Source organism: Anthonomus grandis, chromosome 9 (genome assembly GCF_022605725.1).
Source record: "Anthonomus grandis grandis chromosome 9, icAntGran1.3, whole genome shotgun sequence".
Lineage (NCBI taxonomy): Eukaryota > Metazoa > Arthropoda > Insecta > Coleoptera > Curculionidae > Anthonomus > Anthonomus grandis.
This window is the reverse complement of record NC_065554.1, coordinates 21,191,059-21,218,199: the sequence shown is the minus strand read 5'-3', so window position 1 is coordinate 21,218,199 and position 27,141 is coordinate 21,191,059. Positions and strand designations below refer to the sequence as shown.

The window sequence follows — 27,141 nt, the reverse complement described above, 5'->3', positions numbered from 1 at the left end:
AATTTTTTTTTACTATTTAATATTGAAGTACCGCTAGACTTTTAGAATGAGACTGCTGCAATAATAAAATAATTTATTAATTTTTTTTTACTAATAAGTTGACCTTGCATAAAAATGTTTTTATTTTTTTCGCAGTAATCGTATATCAGATACAAAAAAAGAAAAAAAAATTACGTAATAGGAAGTAATAATAAAGTAAAAATAAAGTCAATTCAGATGGTGATTGAAGAATTAAATGATTAAAAAAAAAACAAAACATCAAGAGTTCAGATGTCCTTTTTCATTCTGTTATCTTATACTGGGTGCTTCTGTTCATCTCCGGAGTGTTTCGGTGCTTAGCAGGCTTATTTCACGCGACATATTGGGCTATGTCGATTATAGAGTCCACTTTCTTATTACCAGCATTACCTATATAGCGCAGCAAGCACCCAGACAAGTTGAACCGTGCAGCGCTCCTTCACCAGTCCCAGTAGAACTCTTATATACCCCAGTAAAATCTTCGAGCTTATCTTTTCGGCCGTAATAGAATAGAGATGTAATAGAGATGATGCCAAATGCATTGCAAGCACGCCATGGACCAGATTTGGCATTCATTCTAGGGGCATTTAAATACCAAGTCTCCCTCAAATCACAAAACAGTTTTACCACTAACTAAAATGTACACCTTGCTATTTGTTCTTAAAGGTTTTTCAACTCAGATAGCAATTTCAGAGAAAAATGGTAAATCCTACGAATAAATTATTGACCAAATAAATATTTGTAAATAATAAATAGCTTTTACAGCTCCAGTAGCTCTAGTTTGGTTACACAAGAGCTCATTTATGGCTTTAGGAGCGTTTACGGCTACAATTCCAATATTGCTATCATCTCTATCCAAAGTAAACGTTGGTCCAGGAATTGGATGCGTTAAAATTAGAGATGTCATAGTGCTTTCTTTATCCCTTAAAATGCTTCCTCACACACCTTTGTTTTCTGTTAGTTGTTGTTTTTCTTGCTGTTTCTTATCTAGTTCGCCCATAATAGGCTTAATGGCAGCTCTACTGTCTGAGCAGATAGGGACCAATCTGTCCATAATTTAAAATTATTAGTCCGTATTTATATACACCAAATACTTTAACTTAGGAGACAGCAGAGTGCTCTTATATTGGCTCTGCTGGTATTGGGACTCCACTACAAATATACAGACCAGCTTTGTCATTCATTCGGGAGGCATCTATGTACGAACTATCCCTCAAATAACAAAACAGTTATACCACTAACCAAAACTCTATTTTATTCACGAGACGTATTTCGCTAACTCAGTTAGCATCTTCAGACGAAGACTGAACTTTAGGAAACCAAAGGACTATCAAGTTTTCCTGTCAATGCAGGCCTGTTAGAGCCCTTCCACTTCTCTTTGCTAGTCATAATCTCATCAAGTCTTATTTGCCAGTATTTCACCAAGAACATGTAACCTGTATGCAGTCCTTATGGCTTCGCATTATATCACAAGGTCCATGATAGGCCTTGAACACTATCCAGTATGACTTAAGTTTTACTTTCTTCGTGCTGGACTACCGAATAATAGTCGTGTATGTATAGATAAGTAAATTTGCGGACAATTGCCAGTGTCTCGAGTTTCTATGGAAGCCCCGGCATCTTAAATGTATAGAAAATTGACGAGATTTAGGGATAAATCCTAGTTCGCGAAAAGTTGCCTACGAGAGGCCTATTCTTCTTATGTTTTCAGAAGATTTTCTTTGTCAAGTTGAATTTTGTGGCCTAAGTAAGTATATTCTGAGATAACTTCAAAGAGTTGGTCATTAACAGTTACCTATTTGTCTTCTGATCTTAATTTTGTTTAAGTTCTTTTTAAGTCCAATTTGTAGCGATGTCCGATGAAATTCCCGAAGCATGTTTTTAAGCTCTTCTCCTGTGTTGATAATTACTAAAAGATTATTGGCAAATTGTAAATGGTTTAGATGCACTCCATTATTAATCCCGTGATTTTAACAGTAAAGTCTTTTGAAGACATCCTCCAAGGCAAGAGTGTAAAAAGTTATGATGAGATGGTCTTTCCCCGTCTTACTCCTCTTTTGATTGGAATCTTGTTTGTTTTTAAATCATTATCTATTTTGGCACGAATGGAAGCGTTATTATAGATATGTTTAATAAAACGTGATGATCTAGAGTCGATCCTTGCGTTGTTTAGAGATTTTAGAATTTCCAACAGGGTCTTTTGGTAGTTGACAAAGGCTAAGTAGAGTGCTATATTATACTCTGTGGCTTTTTCAACAAGAGTACAAAGTGCCTGTGGGTGGTCAATAATGCTAAACTCCTAACGAAATCCCAATTATTCGACTGCTTGGTATGAGTCCATTTTGTTTATCAACCGATGGGTTATTATTTTTGTGAGCAGTTTATATAAGCGTGATAATATCTGATAGGTTGATACCTATGCTGTTTGTGTCCCTTTTAAAGAAATACGTTGTTCTATTACTAAAATTTAATAAATTTACTCAAAATAATTGTATCTTTTATTTTCATCAGATAAAGAGACCAAACCATGAAATCAGGTATTCAGGATTCTAGTACATTACCGTACTATCCTATTCAGTAAAAATGAGTTAAATTAAATCAGCAATTCTCTAAAATCTATTTGTGCTGAATTCTTCTTAATAATATAAACTGCTTTAGGGAATCTTGATCAAGAGCACGTTTTTGCAAAATCATGCTGATTCTAGTTTTCAGCACAGACATTTTATAAAGAAATTAAAATAGTCACAATTTTTAATTTAATTTGTCATTAATAAATGAATCGCTTTTGCTAGTTAGAGCTTTCAAAAGAATCATCTTTGTTCGATATAGTAAATTGACTATGATGCCTAACACAGTGAATATTATCTTCGTTTCAATTCTTCTTGGATATTTAGGAAACGTTGGATATATATATGTCTATATTAATATTAAGTTAGGACAAAAAGGCACAGAGTTGGTGAAAGGATACTAATAATTCTTGTTAAGTTAAAGCATTTCTTGCATTTGCACAATCTTTCTCTTTAATTATTACTCAAACGATGAATCCCTAACTTCCAACTTTACCACCAGAGAATTTACTGGATGCTCCACAGTACTTACTGGATGGTTAATATTCTTCTGCAATTACATGATTTACGGAAAAGTTAAATAATGATTCCTTAATCACGAAATATACCATAAGAGATTTTACCTCTAATAAGTCTCTCTCATGAAATTGTTGACATAATTCTCTTATTCTTTTCTCAGAAACCCAATAAATTACTAATCCTATAAAAGATCCCTTAAAAATGCATTTCGTTCTTGACAAAAGAAAGAACTCATTATTTGTTTTCAAATTAATTAAGCCCTGAACATAAAAGTTTTTTTTTAATTACAAATCCCATAAAAATACTGTCCAAGTTATTGATCAAGCCAAAATACCATGATGACATGAAAACAATTAAAAAAGGTTTATAATCCAAGTATTTCCTGAATATATATTTCTCCCAACATAACATTCAATATACCAATGTTTATACGACAGGAGAAATGTAAAAATGATAGCAGTTAATAACATTTAAGCGTTATGGCTGCACGTGCGAAAATTTGCTGACAATAATTGCAATCTGATTGTTTCAAAGTTATTAGTCACGTCGGGGATTTTCATATTTCCAGCCGTTTTACGTGAACCGTTAGAGCAGTATCTCTTTTTGGTTTTTATAAACACATTTTTTTAATAATATTGCCACTTTATATGTTTAATTGCAATAATATTATGGAATCCATTTGTCTTTATGTAAAGTGATAGTGCTGTTGGGTATATAGTTTACATGTTAAACACCATGTATGAGAGATACATTACATTCCATTTTTATAACATAATCTCTTGTAATAAAAGACCTACTTTCCTGCAGATAATAACAACACGGATAATAGCGAAAAGTGGCAGATTGTAATTTTATTCTCCGAAGTTAATGTTCACGTAAACTATCGGAAAAAATTGATATGAAAATTACTATATTTCGTGATCACCAGTTTACATTTTAACGACACATGTGCCTAGGTTTGATCGCTAAAAAGTTCCACAATAATGTTAAGCCAGTAAATATCTCTTGTATCAGTCACCGGATGATAAATTAACCGGAATGGGAAAAATTATCACAAGTTACGGTGTCATTTCCGGGATTCCACCCATAGCAAAACGTAGAATTACCCGTGTCGAATGGAGTTTACGGTGTTCAAGTTGGTTTATTATGGTTTATAAGCGGGCAAGTGTACTAAAAATGTGCCCTTCACTAAGGCGATGTGCATAGACACGTTCATTTGTTAAGGCTTTAAAAGGATCGTGTACTTGTTTTGGTGAAATTTGTCTTGGGATTGGGCACATACATGAATATTAATCATTTTTTAAAATATTTTAGTATATCCGTATATGTAATTTATTTCTTTCGTAGCAACGAAAGACTAGATATTTTTCAGAAACACCATAATTTGACACTCCTCTTTACAAAGGAATCCGTAATCTTAAAATATACCATCAATGCATTCACTTGGATTAGTCAATTTTCTTTTACAACTATGTTTGGATATCAAGTTAAGGATCCATTGATGTTACAAACACTTATTCCTGATCCTTAAGTTGTACTGCGCTACTTCCTAATTTTCATCACCGGAACTGGTAAATTTTCATCTGTGATCAAATCAATTGAAAGTTCTATAGATGACTCAAATGAGAAATACAATTCTTAAGTAGTTAATTTTTGTGAAATTTTTGGTAGTAATCCTCAATGTTCAATTATATCACCAAGTCATCCACAGCCAACCATTTCCTGTCAATCAAAATAATGACTTGTCCTACTGGGCAAAACTTCAAACTAGCCGAAAATGGCTTGAGTAATTAAAACTATAGATGACTTTTTAACTTGAAAACTACCTTCAATGCATCCACTTCATCTACTATCAATCAACTTCATGTTACTACATTATGTGAAAGATTCACTAATAAAAAAAATCTATCGTTAATCTTAAACTTTATAATTACCTTATCCTGGTGACCAGTCAATGAATCTTCTTCCAGTACGATTCACTGATGAATTCTTAACTTCAATATCTAACATTCACGGAATCTAGTAAATTTTCTTCTATTTAACATCAATTACCGGATTTACTAATAATAATTGTCAATCTCAACATCATTTGTAAAGCCAGTTCTTTTTACTTTATACTCTATGATGCTCAACCTTGAGCTCCGCCAATAGCGTATTCTCCAAATCCTCAGCCTTGAAAGCTACCATCCTCTAGAGCTAGTTGATATATACTTTTTACTGCGATCAAATTAATTGAAAGGTCTATTAATGATACAAATAAGAAGCTCATTTCTTGAGTGGCTGAATAGTGATCCTCAACTACCAACTATAACTTCAACTTTAACTTTCTTTTATAATTAAAAAAGCTGAAAATGACTAACTGCAGATTTTTGTAGCTGGAAACGGCTCAATTAATAAAAACTATAAGTAAAACTTGATTTTTGTCAAATACAATAGACTTTGTGATGTTGTGTCAATTTGAGCAAATAGAGGAGAAAACTCTTGAACAAACTTGGTTGTTTATGTAGCAATGGTAACAATTTAGATATTAAAGTCAAAATACATGAAATTTAATTTTTGAAGATCATAAGTAAATTAATCTTATACCCTTTAATAGTTATTATAGATACTGATTTGATTTTATTTTGTAATAGCTGCACTTTCTGACCAAATCCTGATAATCGAGAAAGATCCCATATGTCCTGAGCTTTTAATTGGTGTTCTGGATAGTTGATTACCAACAAGAAAACGCCTTAAAGAAGATTTAAATAGACTACTTAAATACCATCACACAATTTTAGAAGTACTTGAAATTTTATATAACTTCCTCCACCGATGTTCTATTTTGTGGTTTATTTCCAGATTTGGATACATTTGGGGGCTTTAGCTTTTGATAACCCAGAAGATCTGGGTTATCAAAATATATTTTGGGTTATCTAAATATTGAACTGGCTACTCTCTTTTCCTAAGGTAGGAAAATAAGTGAAAAAATTATCGTTGACTTAGCTCTTGGTTTTTGTTAATACTGAGTTATTGAGTTATTTGAACCTGTTTATTATCTGTGATTTTATATTTATGGAGGATGCTTTTGCTTTTAACTCAGTTGTTTACGTATTTTCATTAAAACTTACCAGGGACTCTTTTGAAATATAATCACAAGATTATTAAAGATAATTTTAGACCTGGTTATAAAAAATTGCTACTTAAACAAGTATGGATTTCAAAAACTGATTTATAGAAGAGTTTTCAGATTTCGACTCTATCCTTTTGTGAATATGTTTTAACAATGGCCTAATTGTCAAAGCTTCATATAATATATGAAAGAAGCAATATAAATAATTAAAAAATATCTTAAAATTAAAAAGAGTTTCCCAGAGGTTAAGGGCTCAAAGTAAGAAGGCTTTATGAGTGGATTCATGTTACTATAACAGAAAACAAAATAGAAAGAAAACAAAGAGAAAAAGTGTTTGAATTGAATTTTTTCTCTAATCTACGGAGATCGTATATATGTTTACTGTAGGCAATGTCAAGGATAGAAAATGTAAGCTACAAAGTTGTAATTTTGATAAGTGAAATAACGTACATCTTTCACTAGACTAATTACAAAAAATGATAACTAGGTGTCATAATAGATTCTGATCAAGTTAAGGATCCATTGATGATACAAACAATGATGAGGATTCATAGACCTTTAGCTCTACTGTGCTACTTTCTAATATTCCATCCAAATTTAATTTATCCGGATCCACTAATAAGTTAGACGTAATATCTACTCTCTACCGGAACTGGTAAATTATTTTATCTATGATCAAATCAACTAAAAGTTCTATAGATGACAATATAAGTCAATATAATAGGCAACTATAGATAACTTGAAAACTACCTCTTGGACTATTCAATCATCTTCTGTAAATATATTAAGTAAAGGATCCACCAATAAAAAGCGATTAATCCTCAATACAAGGTCTGGCTATTCAATAACGAGACTGGTTACGAAAAAGGGTTTTATAATAAAAACTATTATACAGTCGAATTCTCCCCTTCAATATACTCCCCTCCCCTCGCCACACATCTTTCCATACGTTTTTTCCATTGATCGAGGCAGTGCTGAAAGTCTTCTTTGGTGAGGGCCTTTAGAAGCTATGCCGTTTCTTGCTTTACCGCTTCCATCGATTCAAGTCGGGTCTCTTTCAAAGCAGATTTTATCTTCGGGAACAAAAAATAGTCGCACGGGGCCAAATCTGGCGAATACGGCGCGTGTTCGAGCACTGGAGTGCGCTTACCGGCCAAATACTGCTTCACAGATAGCGCGTTATAAGCAGGTGCGTTGTCCTGGTGCAAAATCCACGAATTTTTTTCCACAACTCGGGCCGTTTCTTACGAACTCGTTCTCGCAGTGTTGCCAAAACTGACAAATAGTAAGTCTGGTTGACAGTCTGACCCTCTGGAACCCATTCAGTCATCACGATACCGTCGTGATATGTCGAAAAAAACGATCAACATTGCCTTGAATTTTGTTTTGGACATCCTTGCTTTTTTTATTCTGGGCGATTCAGGCGTCTTCCAATGCATCGATTGCCGCTTGGTTTCAACATCGTATTGAAAAATCCATGTTTCGTCGCACGTAATAATGTTTTTCATCAGTCTGGGATCTTTTTCTAACCTTTCAAGGAAATCTGAGCAGACCTGTTGACGTAAGAGCTTTTGGTCAGGAGTCAGTTTTTCTGGCACCAACTTCGCACAGAATTTTGTCATGTGTAATTAATTCCCCGTGTAAAATTTTTCTAACCGTTTCTTTATCGGCGTTTACAGCCTCGGCAATCATCCAGGTGCTCATTGGACGATCTGCATGCACAATTTGGTTGATTTTGGTCACTATTTCCGGAGTTGAAACAGTGACAGGGCGACCTGAGCGCTGGTCATCTTCAGTGCTCTCTCGGCCCTCACTAAAGCGCTTACATCACTCAAAAACACGCGCACGGGAGAGAGAATTTTCCTCATAGGCCTCTTGCAACAATTTATAGCAGTCAGTCAGGAGTTTTTTCAATTTAACGAGAAATTTAAGATTGATGCGTTGCTCTGGTTTTTCGTCACACATGGTTTTCGGCACGAGAAAAAAACACGTTCGTTTCAAACCGCTACTGCACGAATACTATAATAGTGATGAAAACGTGTTTTGATACGTGCATAGACAAGATATCTAGATACCCAACGCACTATAACTTATACTCGTTTTTTCCCCACCCGTCTAGGGCGCCCTCTAGGCACGCCGTCTCGTTATTTAATAGCCAGACCTCGTATTGAGCTCTATAACTGATTTATCTTGTTGTCTAGTTAGTCTTTTTCCAGCATGATCCACTGATGAATCATCAGCCTTAATATCTAACAACCTCTAAATTTAGTAAAGTTATTCTTGTTTTAACATCAGTTTAGTGATTATAAGTGACGACTAACATGATAAATCCTTAACCTAAAAATCTATTAAAGGAGCGTCGACTGCGAATTTTCTTTTAGCATCAAATCAAATGATTGACTCAAACTTTTAAGATTCTGTCAACTACAGTGAATAAATAATTAGGTTCTTGGAAGAACATTTGTGTTGCAATAATGACAATTTAGGCATCAAATTTTAGATCCAAAGACTATTAGTAAATGTAGTTTATATTCTGTGATGGTTGTACTAAATACTGATGATCATTTTTTAAATTTCACTATAGTTTTACTTACTGAAAAAACTTTTACGGCAATTTCTGAATCACATGTCTTGTTAAATGATTACCAATAAGGTGAAGTGAAGTGAGGGATCACGCATCAAGGAATGCTTAAATAGATTTAATGCAATCTTAGAAGTAGATCAAACAATGTTAAAGATATGACCTGTAGTGGTATTAAGTTCTAGACAAAAGTATCTTTAAAGCCTTGTAGTGTTATTTTTTTTTCAATTATGGGATTCTAAGCCAATAAGCCAAAGCAGTTGAAAAATATTGCAAAAAGTTTTTGATAGCAAGTAGTACCTAAAGTAAAATATGTCGACCAGATGAGAATGAATTTTAATTTAAATAGATGAAAGATTAGAATTTTTTTATATAGATTTAGCAGATACTCTGGAGAGTCTATAGGTTAGCCCTTAGTACTGTTGGTTTTACCCTAAGTTGATCACTCACGTTCATTGATTTTCAAAGTGAAGAAAGTTAAAAAACTGAAAGAAAATATGAAATGAAACATGTGGATTACAAATTACTTTACCTTTTGTGGATATACTTTTAAATGTTTTGCACACAATGGCTGGACTATTGTTAAAGCCTCATAGAAAATATGAAAGAGGTAATGGATTTATTAAAGAATATTTTAAAATTGAAAAAGATTCTCCCAGAAGAGCTCATGGTGAGAAAGCACTTGAGTGAATTTATGTTAACATAGGAGAAAATAAAATGAAAAGAGAATAAAGAGAAAAAGTTTAGATTGGATTTCCTTTCTTATACATAGAAGTGAGAGAATAGGTAGATATTTTCACTGTAGGCATTGCTAAAGAGAGACAATTGAATCTTCAAACTTTTGACTAGTCAAAAAGTGATAACCACGTTTCATAACAGATTGTGTCTCATATTATAAATAGACAATCAGACTTAAGTTAATAAAAATGTAGTTTGCAAACTATCAGCAATCACTTTATCTTGAAGAATTCGATATTAATATATGCCAGTCTTGTAAATATCTTTGAGACTTCAGATCTTAAAATAGACAAATAACAAATTTTCACAGTTGTCTATCAAATACCAACCTATACCAACATAATTCCCATCGCTTGATTTTTCAATGATAACAACATCAGAATTTTTTCTCACCGATCGATAAAATGCAACGTCTTGTCGAAAGCAATTGAATAAAAATCTATTTGCCACCCATCATAGTGTAGGTATGATTACACTTAGATGGCTCATTAACATCGCGGATGATCAATGTTTGTATTAGAAGTCAAAGGTCGATGGTTCTTCACGGATTTCTGTTTGGCGAAGTGAAGATTTTTGTGAATGAGCTCTTGTGTATTTTATAGACGTTTATGAGAGCGATGAGATAATTTAAAAAAATCTTAAATATTTATATCGATAGTGACTCGCGCATATTTATATTTTTATAGTGCAATTTACGTAAAACTCCGAGTAATCTGCTCGTAAAATATTTACGCTTACTATAGACCATACACGAGATGCACAACATAAAACTATTGTTCAATAAGCCTTTTCTTGGGCATTATGGCTAGTAACTCATCATATTAATACCCTACTGTTCGAACTCCATGACTCTCTGAATCGTTATGCAGTTCTTAACCCATTTTCATGCGTTTAACTAAGAGTTTGGCTCGTAATGATGATCGCTTGTCTAATGAAGTTGCTAATGTGTATTTATATCGCATATGAGATCTAAGCTTACAATGATAATGTTCGAAATGAAAGCCCGATTGCTTGAGAAGGAATTAATGAGGAAAGCTTGTTGTTTATTTTTTACATGGCGAAAGGGCTATTTAGACGATAAAAGATATTGCAAGTAAGGTTATCTCTTAATTTGTTTGTTATTATTGAACATTCCTTTTTATATAATTTAGTTAGTTTGGGTCTTGTTATTCTTTATTTATTACATTAAGGGTTTTAATTATAATATGGATTATGGATTTATGATAGGTCCTTGACAGTCTCTCAGATTATATACTTTAAAATTATTTGCAATTTCATCCATGTTAATTTTTCATGGTTAAAATATCTGCAGTAATTTAAAAGTGTTATTTGGCTGTCTATTTTTTGCACAAGTACTGGGACAATTATCGTGAATAGAATAGGTGTTGGTTGAGGATGTTTTGAAGAATGTTGAAGCTCTTAAATTTTATATAGCTAATTAAGAATCCTTATCAAATTTATTATTAACAAAAATAATATAAGAAATTAGTGCGTGTTACAATACTTATTACTTAAATTTTTTATATTAGTAATACGAGCATTGAATATTAGGAAATTCACATATGACCAGAGTTTATCATTGATTTTGTTAATAGCTTTAAGTTTACCGAAACCCTATAGAATTTTGTCAAGTATGACAATACTGCCAAATATCCTTGTGAAAAATTGAGATGTAATAGAATTTTCGCATTGCAATGTTAAAATGTCAATATTTAGTAAAAAGTTTTTTGAAATTTTTAGTACAAAATATGATTCATCTAATTTTTTTTTATTTCAAAATGTTACCTTCTACTAAACAAAAAAAATTTTTGGAAAATAATTGGGTCCTAAATTGCTCAAGCTAATATAAACAAAACTAAACTGAAAATAAAACAAAACATACACAAATGCCCATATAATAAAATAAATAAATATTAATAGTTTAAATACAAATATAAGTGAAATTTTAGTTTGAATTACTGTTGTACTTACCCAAATATGTGCATATTATTTCACCATAAGGGATTATAGATACATCCACATACCAACACACTTTAATGTTATTTTTTACACGTAAATAAAATTAACTTAATTTAAAATATTTTTGTAATTTGACTAACCTATATATTTATTAATTTATTTACTTTTAACAGACACACGACCCGTTTCACTGAAGAATTCTATGAAAACTGTCTGAGCCATATCAGTACACATTTTTGGCAAAAAGTATTATTTTTAGTATCGATGGAATTTATTCAATTTACCTTTAGTTACAAATGTACATTGATGGTTTTTTTTTTTAATTATTAATTTTCTTAATACATCTCAATTTTTATCGGTTGGCTTTTATGACTTTTTCAATAAATATAGAAAAAATGTTTTTCAATAAATAAAACATTAAGCTTTATTAAGTATTTCTTGTACACATTTAAAGACACTTATTGTTGTCGACTTTATTTCCCACAAGTTCAACGATAACAAAGCCATTATGGCTGACAACACTAAATTTCTATTACTTTACACAAAAAACTAATTAACCACTATAAATTATTGGTGAGTGTATTAACGTAATTAAGAGATCTTGCACTCTGAGTAATGTATTTAAGTTTATAGTCCCTTAAAAGGTAAAAATAGTCTTAACTATCTACACACCATTTACAGAAAATTGAAGAAGGCCTTATAGAGAAAATAATAACAACATATACAAAAACAAATACTTATATAATTACAACATCTCTAAAATTGATTGAAGAAAAAAACCGAAGCAAGTAAAAAGAAGAAGAAAGAGATGGAAATTACGGATATTAAAGGCAGACTAATCTGGCTAAATTTAAAGAGATTGAACCAAAAAAGGACAGAGATCTAAAGGAAATTTTTGTGTCCTTATGATGAAAAATTTGTAATAAATTTGATTTATTAATTGAAGGTAAAATTAAAAAAAAACTGTTCTTTTGACATTAAACAATCGATAGAAAAGAAAATTGAACAAGGCAAATTTTTAAGACTAGGGAGAATTGGAAGAGTACCACTGAATTACATTATCAATAGCGTTGGGCTTACGATATATTTTCAAAGTAAGCTTACTATTGTATTCCTTGATTAGAAGGTCTAGAAAAAGCAAAGTACCATCTTTTTCTTCTTCGATAGTGAAAGAAACATTTGGATATAAGAAGTTTACGAATATAAGGAAATTTGGCAAGTTTTCCTCCCTGCCATTTCAGACTATAAGAATGTCATCCACATACCTCTTATATACCGTGTGAGAAAAAGTTGTCTGCTTTTGACACAGAAAAAAACTCTTTGCATGCTTCTTTGGTTTGCTAGAAAAAGCGAACGAATTCGGTATAAATGACACAACAACTGTCAAATCGAGATACCCTCTTTCTAAAGGACTAAAATACCCTATAAATTCAGTTAGTTTACATGTTGATCTGATCGAAAAGTCTTTAGGTACAGGATTTTCAAAATATCTAAAAACTATAAATTATGGAGTATTTGTCATAATAATATGTCAAAATTATCAAGATCTGTCGCAAAAGCAACCCAGTGCTTTTGTTGCCCCCACCGACTGTCAAATAAGTAATTGGCAATATGAAGGAGTTGACACTGTTGACAGTGTTTAATACAAGCGACAGACGCGAGAACGAACGCCCTTCTTTCAGTCGGTAGTATTGGAATCACGGCGTCGAAGAAATGATACAAGTGATTTTTTTTGTATTTTCTTAAACCTTTATTTTTTGATTGATTTTTTAGATATATATGTACATGTTTTGTTTTATGTTTTAATATATTTTTTTTATTATCAATATATATATTCAGTTTTTATAAATGAGTTATTTTTTGCTAAATTGCTATTTTGCTAATTGCATTTTACCACACAAAAAAAGGATTCATGTAAAGATCCTAGATACATCATATTATGTCCAACACATGACTTAAAATGTCCCTAAAATACGTACATATGATGTATAATTTTGCGAAAAGTGGACGTCCTATATACGTCCATAGTACGTAGTACGTCTTTTGGGGTGCGAACTGTGTACGTACATTTTGTCGAGGAGTACGTACAAAATACGTTTGTAGTACTTATTTGTGCTGTTTGAGGATGAATATCGGGGTCAAACCGAAAAGTAAACATTTTTAAAGAAACCATATTTTTGGCAGCAGATTCTTCCGCGCAAAAGGCAGAGCCCTTTGTAAAGGTAAATTGCCCTTTTTATGATTTTATATCAGATGAAGGTATTCCTTTCAGCAATGCAGTTGCTTAAAGGAATTTGTTGCTTTCTATAAGGATCAACATTATGCTGGAAGACTGAAAATAATTAAAAGAGTTTTACTATGCTACTACCGAAACTTGGACTTTCACAAGTCAAATTTTAAGAAATCTTAAATTAAAATTCTTTCTGTTTTATACTAAAATAAAACTAACCCTTAATTAATCGCTACCAAAACCCAATGTTTTTTTGCCTTTAACAATGACTATTAATTAGCGTTAGATTCGTGACCGCGGCAGTCTACACGCCCATTTTTTTACCATTTTCAGACCGTCTGTCACGACTTAAAAAACCTTTTGACGGATTTACAGTTAAACGGCTGCGGTTATTTCGTTAAAAGCCGCTTTCGGGCCATTTCAGCTCGTTTCGTATCAGATATATTATGTCTCGGCTTAATTATAGTTGCTGTTTGGTAAATATTTTTTAAGTCAAGTCTGATTTCGTTTCGATGTGCCGAAATAATAACCACTTAATTTAAATGGGCCTGAGCTTTATTGGCAGCTCATTTAGCCTTAATATTTTGAAACTTGTATATATAGATACAGTCCCAATTAGTCTTAAAATTGCAAAATATCCGATATTCAAGCTTAGTTGCTACATTGCTCTTGGACTGTATTAATCTAATATTCTTTCCAAAGCTCTAGCTTGTGTCGCAACTCCTTAGAACCTCTCAATGCTTGGCATAATTGCCTACACGCGTCCATTTTTTTATTAAATGAGTGTGCCTAATTCAAGTACCATACATGCAAAATTTTATTAACATTATTAACATAATATCTCTTGGCAAATTTAAAATCTGACCAAGTTCCCATGGTATCAAAACCCAGTGGAAAAAAAATGATTTATCTTCCACGTTAACACGCACAAATGTCTAGCAGACAATTAAGGAGAACATCTAATTAGACATTGTCTTAATTCTAGAAGTTATCTCGTTTGCATAGAAGCGAAACTCGTGTTCGGCTTGTTCTCATAAAATTTCTGATTTAATTATAGGGGGCCTCTTTTACTAGGTTCGTTCTTGAAAACTGAAATTTTAATTAGACTGGTTTAATACTTTATACGGGAATTTTTCTTATAATCGTATCTTGTAATTTTTGGTCAAATGTCAAAGTTGTAGCACTTAAAACCACTATGCGTCTGTTAAATATAAGATAAAGGTTTTTTTGAATCTTTCGTTTTTAGACGCCTCATAAAGAGCCAAAAAAATGTGCATCTCATTTCGTTATAAAATAAAGCTGAATTTTCCACCGGATTTTGTCAAAACTGAAAAATAAGGCATCATTTTTATAATTTGTACTGGATCATGTACTAGAAGAGCTATCCAAAAAGTGCAAGATTCCTGCATAAGATTTTCTTATAATATTCCATACCGAAATCACTTAACACCATATGTGAACGCCAATAAAATATTAAATATGAGTAATAGGCGAAATCTATGTATGTATCTATTTACGTATCGTATTATAATGAGAACAACCAATATATTTAAGAAGATCCCAGGAATTTCAGCATTCCCATCCATGTCAAAATCATATTTTTGTAACACCAATACACCAAAACACCAGCTTTTCAGTATTCCTTTGGTTATATGCCTCTTGAACTGCAGAATGATTTACCTAAATAATTCAAATAATTATCTCTACAAAGTTTATTAAAACTAGGCAAATTCAAAATTATTACACGGTAAACCAATGAATTTTAAATTAAAATATAAAAATAAGTGAGAAAAAAAATAGTTACAATTATTTCAGATGCATATTTTATTTCAATGGTTTATATTGTAAATTAACTGGGGATATATTACAGTATGTAATATACAGGTTGGGGAATCGATCACTACGCGGTATATTTATTGTAAGGCGCACGCTTACATTTTGTGCGCTTTGCTACTTGCCTGCTACGTCATTGTTTTTCAGTATGACGTTAGTAAGCTCTTATATCAACAACTGTATTACTTGCAATAAAATTTTGCAAAATATTACGTAAAATTTAGGCATTTGCTATATTTTTCTGATGCAGGCTTTAAATAACTCAGTGCTTTTGATAAAAGTGGAAAAATACTATAAAAAAAGGTACACTTTTACTTGATCATATTGAATTTTCATCTATGGCAATATAAACCATTTCTTTTAGTCGTTCTTGCTATTGAGCAGTTTTGATACAAGGTTCTTACACCTTAGTATGACATTTATGACAATATTGAAGACAAAAGGATATCTTAAAATACGAAAGCACATTTAAAATTGGTTTATGATTAAAAACAAATCCCTACACTGTACTCTCGAATTGCCTTCTTAAAATCATTTAATAATTTGATTAACCCAGAGACAGTCGATGATCGATTAGAGAAAGAGGTGTAGCCGACGTTTCGCAAATATATTTGCATCTCTAGGACGCGTTAAGTTCGTCCATGACTTGCATAAATTCTATTGTATTTAGCAGAATGTCAGCTAGTTTAAATAGAATTGGACCTTTATTTTGTTGATCTCTAAACCCAACAAAATTAATCGTTAATTTAACAAAATATTATTTAGGACAATGCATACTCTTTAATTCTCCAACCTGTATATTACTATTATACAATATAAGCCAAACTTCTCACCCACTACTTCGCGGGTATCCTAAAGAATCCCTTGATCTTTGTTATCTCGCTACCGCATCTCTCTTTCAATAATTGATTTACTCTGTTATTAATTTTCTTTTTCTCTGTTTATTTTTCGTGTATTAATGTTTTTATTTTATATGATATTTTAGCTTCTTATTTTAAATAAAGATTTAAATTTATAATTTGGTTCTTAAAAATTTAGTCTCATCTCTGCTATAATACAGGTAAATGGGTTTTTGTATTTGAGTCTTATTTGTCAATTATATGAAATTAGTGTTTTTTTTTTAAATTAACGATCCAAGTAAGGTTATATGACTTAAGTCAAAAATTTCAAATTGTAAGTATTTGTTTTTTTGTGTGTTGGTTGTACTACAATTATAAAAATAATTTTTATTTATTCAATTAATAATTTTATTTATTCAATTAATAATTTCAATTATAATTAAATTTAGTGTTATTAAAATTTTACAACATACACATACAAATTAGAAGTTTTTAAATTAGAATTTTTAATTAGATTGAACTTTTATTTTATTGATCCCTAGACCCAACAATACTACAAACCATATATGAAATTATACATATTAAGTCTTAAAATTTAATAAATAATGTAAAAATAAAATATAATACTTTGATTATAAAAAAACCTCGAATGCCATATTTGACAAAAAAAAAACAACAAATGCTTAATATTTTTTTATTTATTTTTTTACCCAGAAAGCCAAGTTTTGACTATATTAGAACCCATTCAAAAATTACAGGGTATATTGAGCGTTATTTTACCCATATATCTGGCTATATTTTATATCCACTAAAAATACACCCTCTATTGGCTAATTTTAACTCTTTAAGACTTAGGTTATTAAAGAACTATAGAATGGACCACTATAAAAATGTGGCTTATTACATACAATCCTCAATTGATCAGTCAAAAATATTTTAAAGATTAACAAACAAGATATTTTGATCGCAACAGCTGTTACAAAGACCATTAAACTCCTTACCCAAACAAAAACGGCCTTCAGATAAACAAAATAATGCTTAAGCCACCTTAATATGGTTACTTTCTTTTTACGCCTTTAGTTAATTTACAACCCATAATGCCCCCGTTATCGGTTTACAGTAAATCCTGAAAATTTTACGATCCAACTTAATAGTTATTAAGAAAATTCAATCAAAAGTTAATGCATATGCATTTTCCCGATTTAATCTGAGATGCGCGGCGATAAATGTTTTCACATACGCACCGACGAGCATTCTCGCTATGTTTATTTTACGAAATCCTCATAGTTTTGACACAAGATTAAATTCCCGACCCATCGAACATATTTATGTTTATAATAATGTTCCTAGGTTATTAGTTTGTTTTAACATATCGATATATTTTTTTTATATACGATGCACGGACAAAAAATTAAGCCAATGTCAAATGTCAGTAAAACAGATTAAGATCTTCGGAGATGCCTTCACGCACGAAGACGCTATCCATCTTCTAAGACAATGTGGCTTGTCTAAGATTAAGATGGAGATATTCTTTAGTGTGGTGGAAGTAACAGTCGATGTTCGTAATAAAATCATTCTATACGAGGTTGGCTTAATTGTACCAGTTCGTGAGGAAGAAAAAAATTTAAAAAAAGTTTTTGATTTTTTCTAACTTATAATTTTTCCTTAATATTAGAAAATAATAACTGCAACTACTCTTGCTGGTTGACTTGACATGATTTTTAACCTAAAGCTAATAAATCCGAGTTCGTTTCAATGTTAGGAAAGTTTAATTAAAGGAAAATGTTAAATATGATATGTTTGCGAAGACAAAATTTAGAAAATTAAAAAATGGCAGTTAATAATCATTACAACCAGAGAAGCAGTTAGTTAAGTAAAATAGGCTTAAGGTCAACACAGCACTGTAAGTATATGCGGATAAATTGTAATAATTTCTTACCTACATTCTAGTTACACATTAGGCTCGCAAAGAAGTACAAATTTGTTGAGTATTTATAGCTAAATGGTGACCAACATTGCCTTGTTGAAGCCCTATTGTAGTCATATCTTTGCATTTCTGCATCACTATTTATAGCAATGCATATCCTAAAGAAAAAAATATGAATGGTCAAAATAGTAAAAAAAGCCTAAATCTGTAACCCAAATTTTAGCTAAGTGAGTAAAAAACGCAATCATTTAAGCCAAAATTAAGTAGAAAATTGCAAAATAACTAATCGAGTGCAAGTTATATTTGGATATCAGCTTGTGCCATATTTTTATTTTTCTCTAGTCACTAATTTCTTACCGATCAAGTTAAATAGCTTTTTATTCAAATAATAGCATGTCTTTTAATCAAATATTCTAAAAGTCAAATGTATTTTACTTAATAATTAATGAAATATGCCAACATCGACTCAGATAATCAAACTCCATTTCCTTCTATTCTCATTAGGTTTCTTCACTCATTGCTTTGCGAATTCCCTTTTTTCAGGTTCTTTTTGGGCGCTCTCTTTTTTTCCGATGGTATGGTATGCAATTTATTGTTTGTTTAGGAGGTCTATTATCGTACATATCCGTACCAGACAAGTTACTTTCTTTCGATGTCAGTTATAATTGTGTCCTGATGTTCCATTTGTTCCGTAACCCCTTCGGTTCTTGATATTCTGGCTGATTTTCTCAGTGTATCAATTTCTGTTGCTTGTAATATTCTTTTATGTTTTTCATCTTTTTTCAAGTTTCTGAACCATATAATAGATTGCTTTTAATTAAAGTATATAATACTTCTTAGGTGCTGTTATATTCTTACTCCAAAAAATTTTGTCCAAATAATTATTTTCTTTCCGTGCCTCTATTATTCTCGGTTTTAGTTCTTTGTCGTTTGAACCCGTTTTATCCAATGTCTAAAGGTATTTATATTCTTCAAAGGCTTCTATTTCCTATAGATTTTCCAACTCTAAATTGGAACTTTTTCTGCCTATGCATAAGTACTAGGTTTTTTCAATATTCATAGTTAGTCTCCAATCTTCGTAAATTCCTTATGGTTTTCGTGCGATATAGTCTAGGTCTTCTTTATACCCTGCTAGTACTGCTTCGTCGTCTGCAAACTATAGACTAGATACTGTTCTCTCAGTTACAGGTACTATTGAGAGATCAATGAATACAATATGTGTTTCTAAGCTGAATTTTTCTCTATTATCTGCTTTATATAGAATACGTTCTTTGTTCGAGATATTCCGGCTCTAAATCCACATTTTTTTGCTTCTGCAAATTCTGCTTCCATTCGATCTTGGACAGTCGGTTTGCCTTTTTTGTAGATAGAGGATATGTATGCCACTTTCCATTGGCTGGGAACTTTCTGTCCATTCAGACATTTGTTAATGATGTTATCATTTTCTTCCATTTTTTACCAACTCTTGGTTTATTCCCTCTGGTCCGCGCGATTTTTTGACCATTTCTACTCCTATTTACATTTATTCTCCTTCGATATTAACTGGCGTTTTTTCTTGACTAGATTATCTTTTTGCTTCTGTTAATAGGTTCTTATAGTGCTGTCTCCATTGTTGTCCCGATATCTTTGAGCATGACACTTTTTCAGTGTCCGTTGATCCAACTCTATTAATGAATCGTTATTGTACTCTGTACATTTTCTCACCATTTTTTGGTGGTCTATGTTACGCATTTCGTGTATATCCTTGTTAAATGCTTTTTTGTCTTTTGTTAATTTTATACTTCTTCAACTTTATCAGGCCAAATAATTTAGTGCTTTAGCCACATGAATCATGAAAAGCATTACTTTAAATTCTATTAGTAGAAAAAGGCAAAATAACTAGTCATATTGTAACGATATTGTAAACTGATTCTCCGTCAATCCGAAATGACACGATGTCTCGAAAGTTGGCGAGAATCTTCCGGAACAGCGCTTTGCCGAGTATATAAGGAGCCGCAATATCGATGGAAGTCAGTTGTCAATTATCAGTTCAGTAAAGTAAAGTTCGGGATATTGGCGCGAAATTTAAATAGTTGTAAATAAATACAGTACAAAATAAATACCTCTAGTAGTCAAGGAATTAAAATTCGCTCGAAGGTATTTAGTCAAATAATATTAGCAAAGTATATAGATTTCAACTTTAGACTGTGATATTAGACTTAATGAGTTGTTTAATTACGGGTAAAAAATAAATTATGATGAATTGAATTAAGTGTTTGATTCAAGTTAATAAGGTTTTTTGGGGTTAAGAAACTTGCTCTTCCATACATTTTTGGTAGTAGAACTTAACGTTGTCTTTGAGTTTTCGGTGAGTACAATGTAGTCTTCGTACGTTTAATGAATCATAAGTTAGGGAAGTATCACAGTAATCACAATAATATTTGGGCATTTTGAAATAGTACGGTACGATGGTTATTTAATGGTAAAACTTATAATAGAGCAAAACTGGTGGTTTTTCAGCAAAATTTTTGAAAAACGCCAACAAAACGTTTAGGTTTTAGTAAACACCATCAAACAACAAACAACTTGAGTGCTGAAATATCAAATAATGATGCTTCCCAATTTCCTAAACAATAAAAGATGAAAATTGAGGTTATGTTTTAACCTTGGCCGTTGACACGTGTTGCCTAAGTTGAATGATAATAAATTAATTATTTTTCTAAACTTTACAATTTATATTTTTATTTTTTTTTTATGAAAGCAAGGCGTCGAACTTAGTTGTCATACGTTAGCTGTCACATGTCAAGCCGGCGGCCATTTTGCTTGTATACGTTTTTGTGATTTTCTTATTTAAAAAAAATTAAACCTTAATAACCTTTTGAGGCTCCTTATTACTAAAAGAACTTGCGCATGTACCTTTTCAATGAAAACACGCTTTGTACAAAGAATTTTGGTATAATTAATTCATCGTATTTTTAAAAAATATACTATTTATTTTATAATATATGTTTAGCTCTCAACCATGGATCCTTATAGGAAATTATCCTTTCTACAAGAAATGTCAAAGGCCCTATTATCCAAAATATTTTCTATAAATAGAAAGATACACATTTTAGTGACAGATATTCTTCTAATAAAACCACTCTAAAGAGTATGTGGATTGCAATGGCTTAAGGGAGTACAATTACATTTCCTTTATTTATTGTAGCAAAATAAATCAGATAATTATATTTTGCCCACATATTAATTTTTTTGTAGCCAATTTTTAACTTTACAATTTTAGCAAAAAATACTGCTTAATAAATATAAAACCTAAATTAGAAGGAGCAATATCCTTGCTACATTATAATTTTTTAAGGTATTAAATCGAACATGAGATCAACTAATTTAGGCTAAAATTGGCACTCTATTTATTTTTAAAGTTCTTATTTTTTAATTCATTTTTAAAAATTATGACTGGTAATATCACACCTAAAATGTTGATAAATGAAGTAAAAATAGTAAAAAATTCAAAATCTGGGAACCCAGCTTTAGGTAAAAAAAAATCATAATATGCCATATTTTAAGCAACCTTTTACAGACATTTAGCCAAACTCAAGCAAGTAAGCTTGTTTTTATTATTTTTCAATCTTATTTCTTAGCCTCTTTACATCAAGTACTATGAAACTTAATTTTTTTAATAATTTAGGCCTTAAAATTGTTGTAATAGTTAACAGAGCGGTCATATTTGTGCCATATTTTAATTCTTTTTGGCCACTAACGTAAACTTATACACTATAATAGCATATGCTACCTCCAACTAGGTTCAATCTAGCTTAGTGACTAATGAAGCTAACACAGCTCCAACAAAATCGTATTTTGTTAGCTTTATTAACAAATGTGACACTCTATTGTGAACACAACTTGCAACTCTCTCCCTTTGCTAATCTCTTTATCTGAATTTGACCTCACACCCACCTATAAACTATTTCTCACACCATCGCACTAAATAACTCGGGTCTAACCCAGAACAAACTTTGAAAAATTAAAAAGTGAGCATTTAGAAAGATTTACGCCAACGCGGTGTGGTTTAATTCGGCTTGAAATTACGGATATCAAGCGAAAATTGATTTATTTTGCAGGAAGTGACTTTGGGGTCAGGACTTGTGGCTCTGAGGTTAATCTAGAGTAAAATATCGTTGCGTAAAATTTACATAATGGCAACGTTTTTCTAACGTTAAGAAATTGATTAATAAACAGTTAAATGGTACAAAAAGAATTCCGAAACCAAAACAATTTTGTAACCGGCGAAGAAATAAATAAATCATATACTCGACTGTCAATGCGGCTTGATAAATGTTTGATTAAAGGTGCTTACGCCTACGCCGATATGGGCGTGGTCATGAACTACTTTTTTTTCTTAAATTCATATCATATATTTTTCAGTTTTGCAATCTTGTTTGTTACCCCTGGGGCACACGTTCGCGTTTATTACGATTAAATTAAAGGTTATTAGACACAGTTTTAGGCTTATGGTATATCGACTCTCATTTCTTCACGATTTTTTTTTAATATCAAACTAGCCAAATAAAGATCCATCACGTTCGGCGCGTTTTCTCACACGAACGAGTCATTTTCAGATTTTTTTAATTGATTCTGATCGCCTAATTTGGCCGGAGAACAAGTCTGACATCAATTTTAGATCCCAGGTTGTAAAGCAATCATGTTTTAGATATTATTGATGGTTTAATGGGTTTTTAAGTTTTTTTTTTCAATAAACGGTGAAAAATGTACGTAATGTCTAGAAATGATAATTGAAAAAATGTATTTTCGTACTTTGCACCTTCTAAAGCTAATTATTTATTATAAGTAGTATTATTTTCGTCATTATTATTTCATTTTTCATCAATTACCATTATGGGTTTTTTTCCACTAGTTAAACAGCATATGAAAGTGTGTTTTAATTAGGTCTTTCTTTGCTATAGTCAAAATAACAAAAGGCTCAAGCATTAGTGACTTAAAAGCGACGGCCATCTTGGCTAGAATCGGCGGCCTGATTTTTTATGAGTGTTCCTTGGTCCAGCTTTGATCGTGTTCTTTTATCAAACTAACTCCTACCCTGTATAACCATTGCACCTGTGGTAAAAGCATCTACAAAGGTGTTCTAATACGAAACGTGGTTTAAGAGCGTAATAATGCCTGTTGGAATGTCTTTGGATTAAATATCATAGTCCAAAATTCAGTTTTGGAACCATATGCTTAGATATTAGTAATACCTGCCGTTCGAATGATACTAATGAAATACTAATAGAAAGATACGATATAAAAGTCTGAAAATCATAAAAGTTCTAGATCACTTTCACTGTAGGTCAAACATCACCTCCACTTCTATTACTATTGCAGTCAGAAAAGTTGAATTTGTATACGTAATATGCAAAGAGTGTTGCGAACACTACCGTTATTGAGCAAAATGAGATTGTAGGCTTTGAAAGGAGTGCAATTTTCTCGCTTAATTGTTTGGAGATTAGAAAGTTGCATATTTCCAGCTGAAAATATAAAATTTATACAATAAAACTAAGAAAGTCAAGTTTCATCTCGAATTTATTCAGCCAATTTCAAATACTTTAAGTTAAAATTGAGTTTTAATCGACGAAGTTCTTTTTGGAAATAGAGTAAATGATTAATAAGGAAGATCCTTTCTTACAAGAAACTCAGCATCATCGGACTCAATACTTAGTTTGTTAATTATAAAGAAATTAAAAAAAAGTTTTTGATTACTGCTTGTAATCAGTAAAATCAAGTGTTGAGTCCGATGATGATAAGTTATCATTCATCAAAATTCATTACAATTGAAACAAGAAGGCATTTTATTTTGTGCAGAAGGGAGTTGCTTCTAAGAGAGTATCTTCCCTATTAAAATTCAGTTCATCAATTTTAAGATCTTTTTTTGGGAACAAATATTCTTCTTATGAATTTTTGGTATATTTAATTGAATTAGATTTTGTACGTAAGGAATCCTAAGTTCTTAATTTAAAAAAAAGTAGTTTATTACCTTATGGTATATGCTATAAGTTACATTTTAAAAACCTTTTCTTACAATTTAAATATCGAATTTTCAACTTCAATAATAAACCACTCATTTAAAATGCAAAATACCTGTTAATTTATTTAAAACAGTAGATACGACCAAAATATTTATATAAATCACATTATCCGCACAATGGCAACATCAAGGTCAGCATGGCGTATGACTAAGAAAAAAATTAGATCATAGCGTATCAATTAAAACGTGATTTTAATTGATTTTGACACACCCACTGCTGTTTTATTATTTATAATGTTATATTTAAATAATCAGATTTGTGGAGAGCTGGACGACAATTGTTGGTATGAAGCATATAGGCTCGGTCTTTTTTATTTTTGCATATATTTATATAATTTTAATATTTTATCGATTGAATGACCATAAGGGTATCTAATAGCGTCTAGATCGTATGGGAGATATCGAAAAGCTCAGCTCGAACCAGAAGTTGTCACGACAAGACCATCAAATTTGGAAAAAAAAGCGAACGAACCGTTCTCCCGGCAACTACTGACCGACAGATACCAATCTCGCAAATTTTAAAACAATAAATCAACTCGAGAAGCTAACAAGTAGTTTGCTGGTCGCCGGTAATTTCTGGAGCAGAGAATTGACTTTGTGTAGGGACCGATTGGAAAATAGATTGGTTAATCGAAAATCGAGAATAAATTGTAGGGTAATAGTTTGTTGTCTTTTTTGTGACAAGGCTGACAGTAAATTGCTGGAAAGTGGCTTTGGTTTCGTCTACTATGAGTTATCGTTTAGTTTAAATAATCATATAATATAGTGGCTGTACATACCCACGTAACAATTTATATTTAATTTTACTGACCAGTTATATTGAATTGCAAGATTTTTGAATAAACGTTTTGTAATGTCACTAAATAATTTAATTAGAAGCAGGCAGGTTTGCACTTTTGTTAAAGCAACGTTTGTAGCTACCGGTTTTTTGCCTTATTAGGCATCATCAGGCTCTTGTTTAGTATATTGAGGCCCAAGATTTAATGACTCCCTTGAGGCTCATAATGATTATCTAGAAACTTTGCTGTGGCCTTTTTGCATGAAGATTTTTTATTGTGACTTTTTATTGTTTTATAAGGTTTTTGCTCTTCGTGTAGTATATGGATTAAAGAATAAATTAAAAAAAAGGATAAAATTTTAAAAAAAGAGTGTACTCAGTTTAAAATTTTTAAATAGTTTTTCTTCTAATTTTTATTAATATAAATGCATTTTCAAAAATATATATTGAATTGTTTTTCCCGTTCATTAGGTGTGCAGTAAAATAATCGAAAACGGTCAAATAATTTCTCTATACAGGGTGTCCCAAAGTCGAGGCTGACCATTGGGATCTCGGAAATCGTAAGAGTTACGGGGTCGGTTAAATGCAGGCAAAGTTGCCACTGAATGCTCGCAATTTGAAGCCTAATAAAATAAAGTTTAAAAAATGTAAAAGTTCCAGATACTTCCGGAGATATCTAAAAAAAACGAAATTTTTCAATATGGGTTTTACCTTCTACCGAGTTTCAAAAAGGTAGTCCATTTTTCTCAAGGAGACCTCTTGATAATAAAAATTCAGAGATTAGAGGGACACAAAATCAATGGTCTTAAAAGATGGTATCTAAGTTATAGTCAGTTTTATGAGCCAAAGTCCCCAAGCAGCAAAAATTATAAAAATGAAACTTTAAAATTTATCTATATTAAGAAACTTTTGGGTGCCACTCAAAAACGGCTTAAGATATGCTGGTAATTCTTTCAAAGACGTGTAAAAAGGTTCTAACTGATCAATATCAATAGTCAACTTCTAATCAGGATATTAAAAAAATTATTACATATTTCAACTTTTTGAAAACTCTGCTTATACTTTCAGCTCTAATACACAAGGAAAACAGCATGAACTAGCAGCTAGATGAACCAAAAGTTATAGATATATATAAGAATATTTAGAAATCCATATTTTTAACGTTGGACAATAATAAGAAATAATGGATATCTTAAACCTTGAATCTTTTGAGACCACAACTTGAATTCTTTCTCAAACTTGAATCTTTTGAGACCATTGACTTTGTGTCCCTCTAATCTCTGAATTTTCTACCGAGTTTATTTAAAGAGATATCGGAAAACTAAAAACAGTTTTTCATTGCCACTTTTTATGCTTTACAACATGACGCAAAAAAAAATAATCCGACGTTTCGTTTTTTTTTTCGATCATCAGCAACTTCAGCTTTTTTTCATCGGCGCCATATTGGATTTTCTCATTTTTAAAAAGTATTTTTAATTGCCTTCGAAATAAGGTATCGCACTTGCATATCCGATTCCTCCTTCTAGTACTTCCCATAAGAACTCCATAAGTGCAACAGAGAAAGATATCAATGGGATTTCCAAATAAATTGATTTTATATAAACTGAAGCTATAAAATACTCTGTATTTGATATAATTTTTTTTAAACCAATTCAATGAAAATGTATCGTTTCATTTTATTAAGTTTAAGCGGCTAATGTCTATTTAGTATTTACTATGTAAATTTAAAAAAAATCAAAATATTAGGTATTTTATAGCTTCAGTTTATATAAAATCAATTTATTTGGAAATCCCATTGATATATCTTTCTCTTTTGCACTCATGGAATTTTTATGAATAGAACAAGAAGGAGTAATCGGACATCCAAGTGCGATACCGCCTTTTAAAGGCAATTAAAAATACTTTTTAAAAATAAGAAAATCCAATATGGCGCCCATAAGAAAAAATAAAGTTGATGATGATCGAAAAAAAAAACGAAA

At 31.3% G+C, this 27,141-nt stretch overlaps 1 protein-coding gene across 1 annotated transcript in view; it reads right to left on the bottom strand.

Annotated features, from left to right (window-relative positions):
• LOC126740083 (zinc finger protein 287-like) overlaps positions 1 to 11,652 on the bottom strand; it is a 237,766-nt gene extending 226,114 nt beyond the window's left edge. The window contains exon 1 of the mRNA XM_050445956.1: positions 11,507 to 11,652. The gene's annotated coding sequence lies outside the window, so the exon portion shown is untranslated. The remainder of the gene's footprint in view (positions 1 to 11,506) is intronic.
• Between the last annotated feature and the right edge of the window lie 15,489 nt (positions 11,653 to 27,141).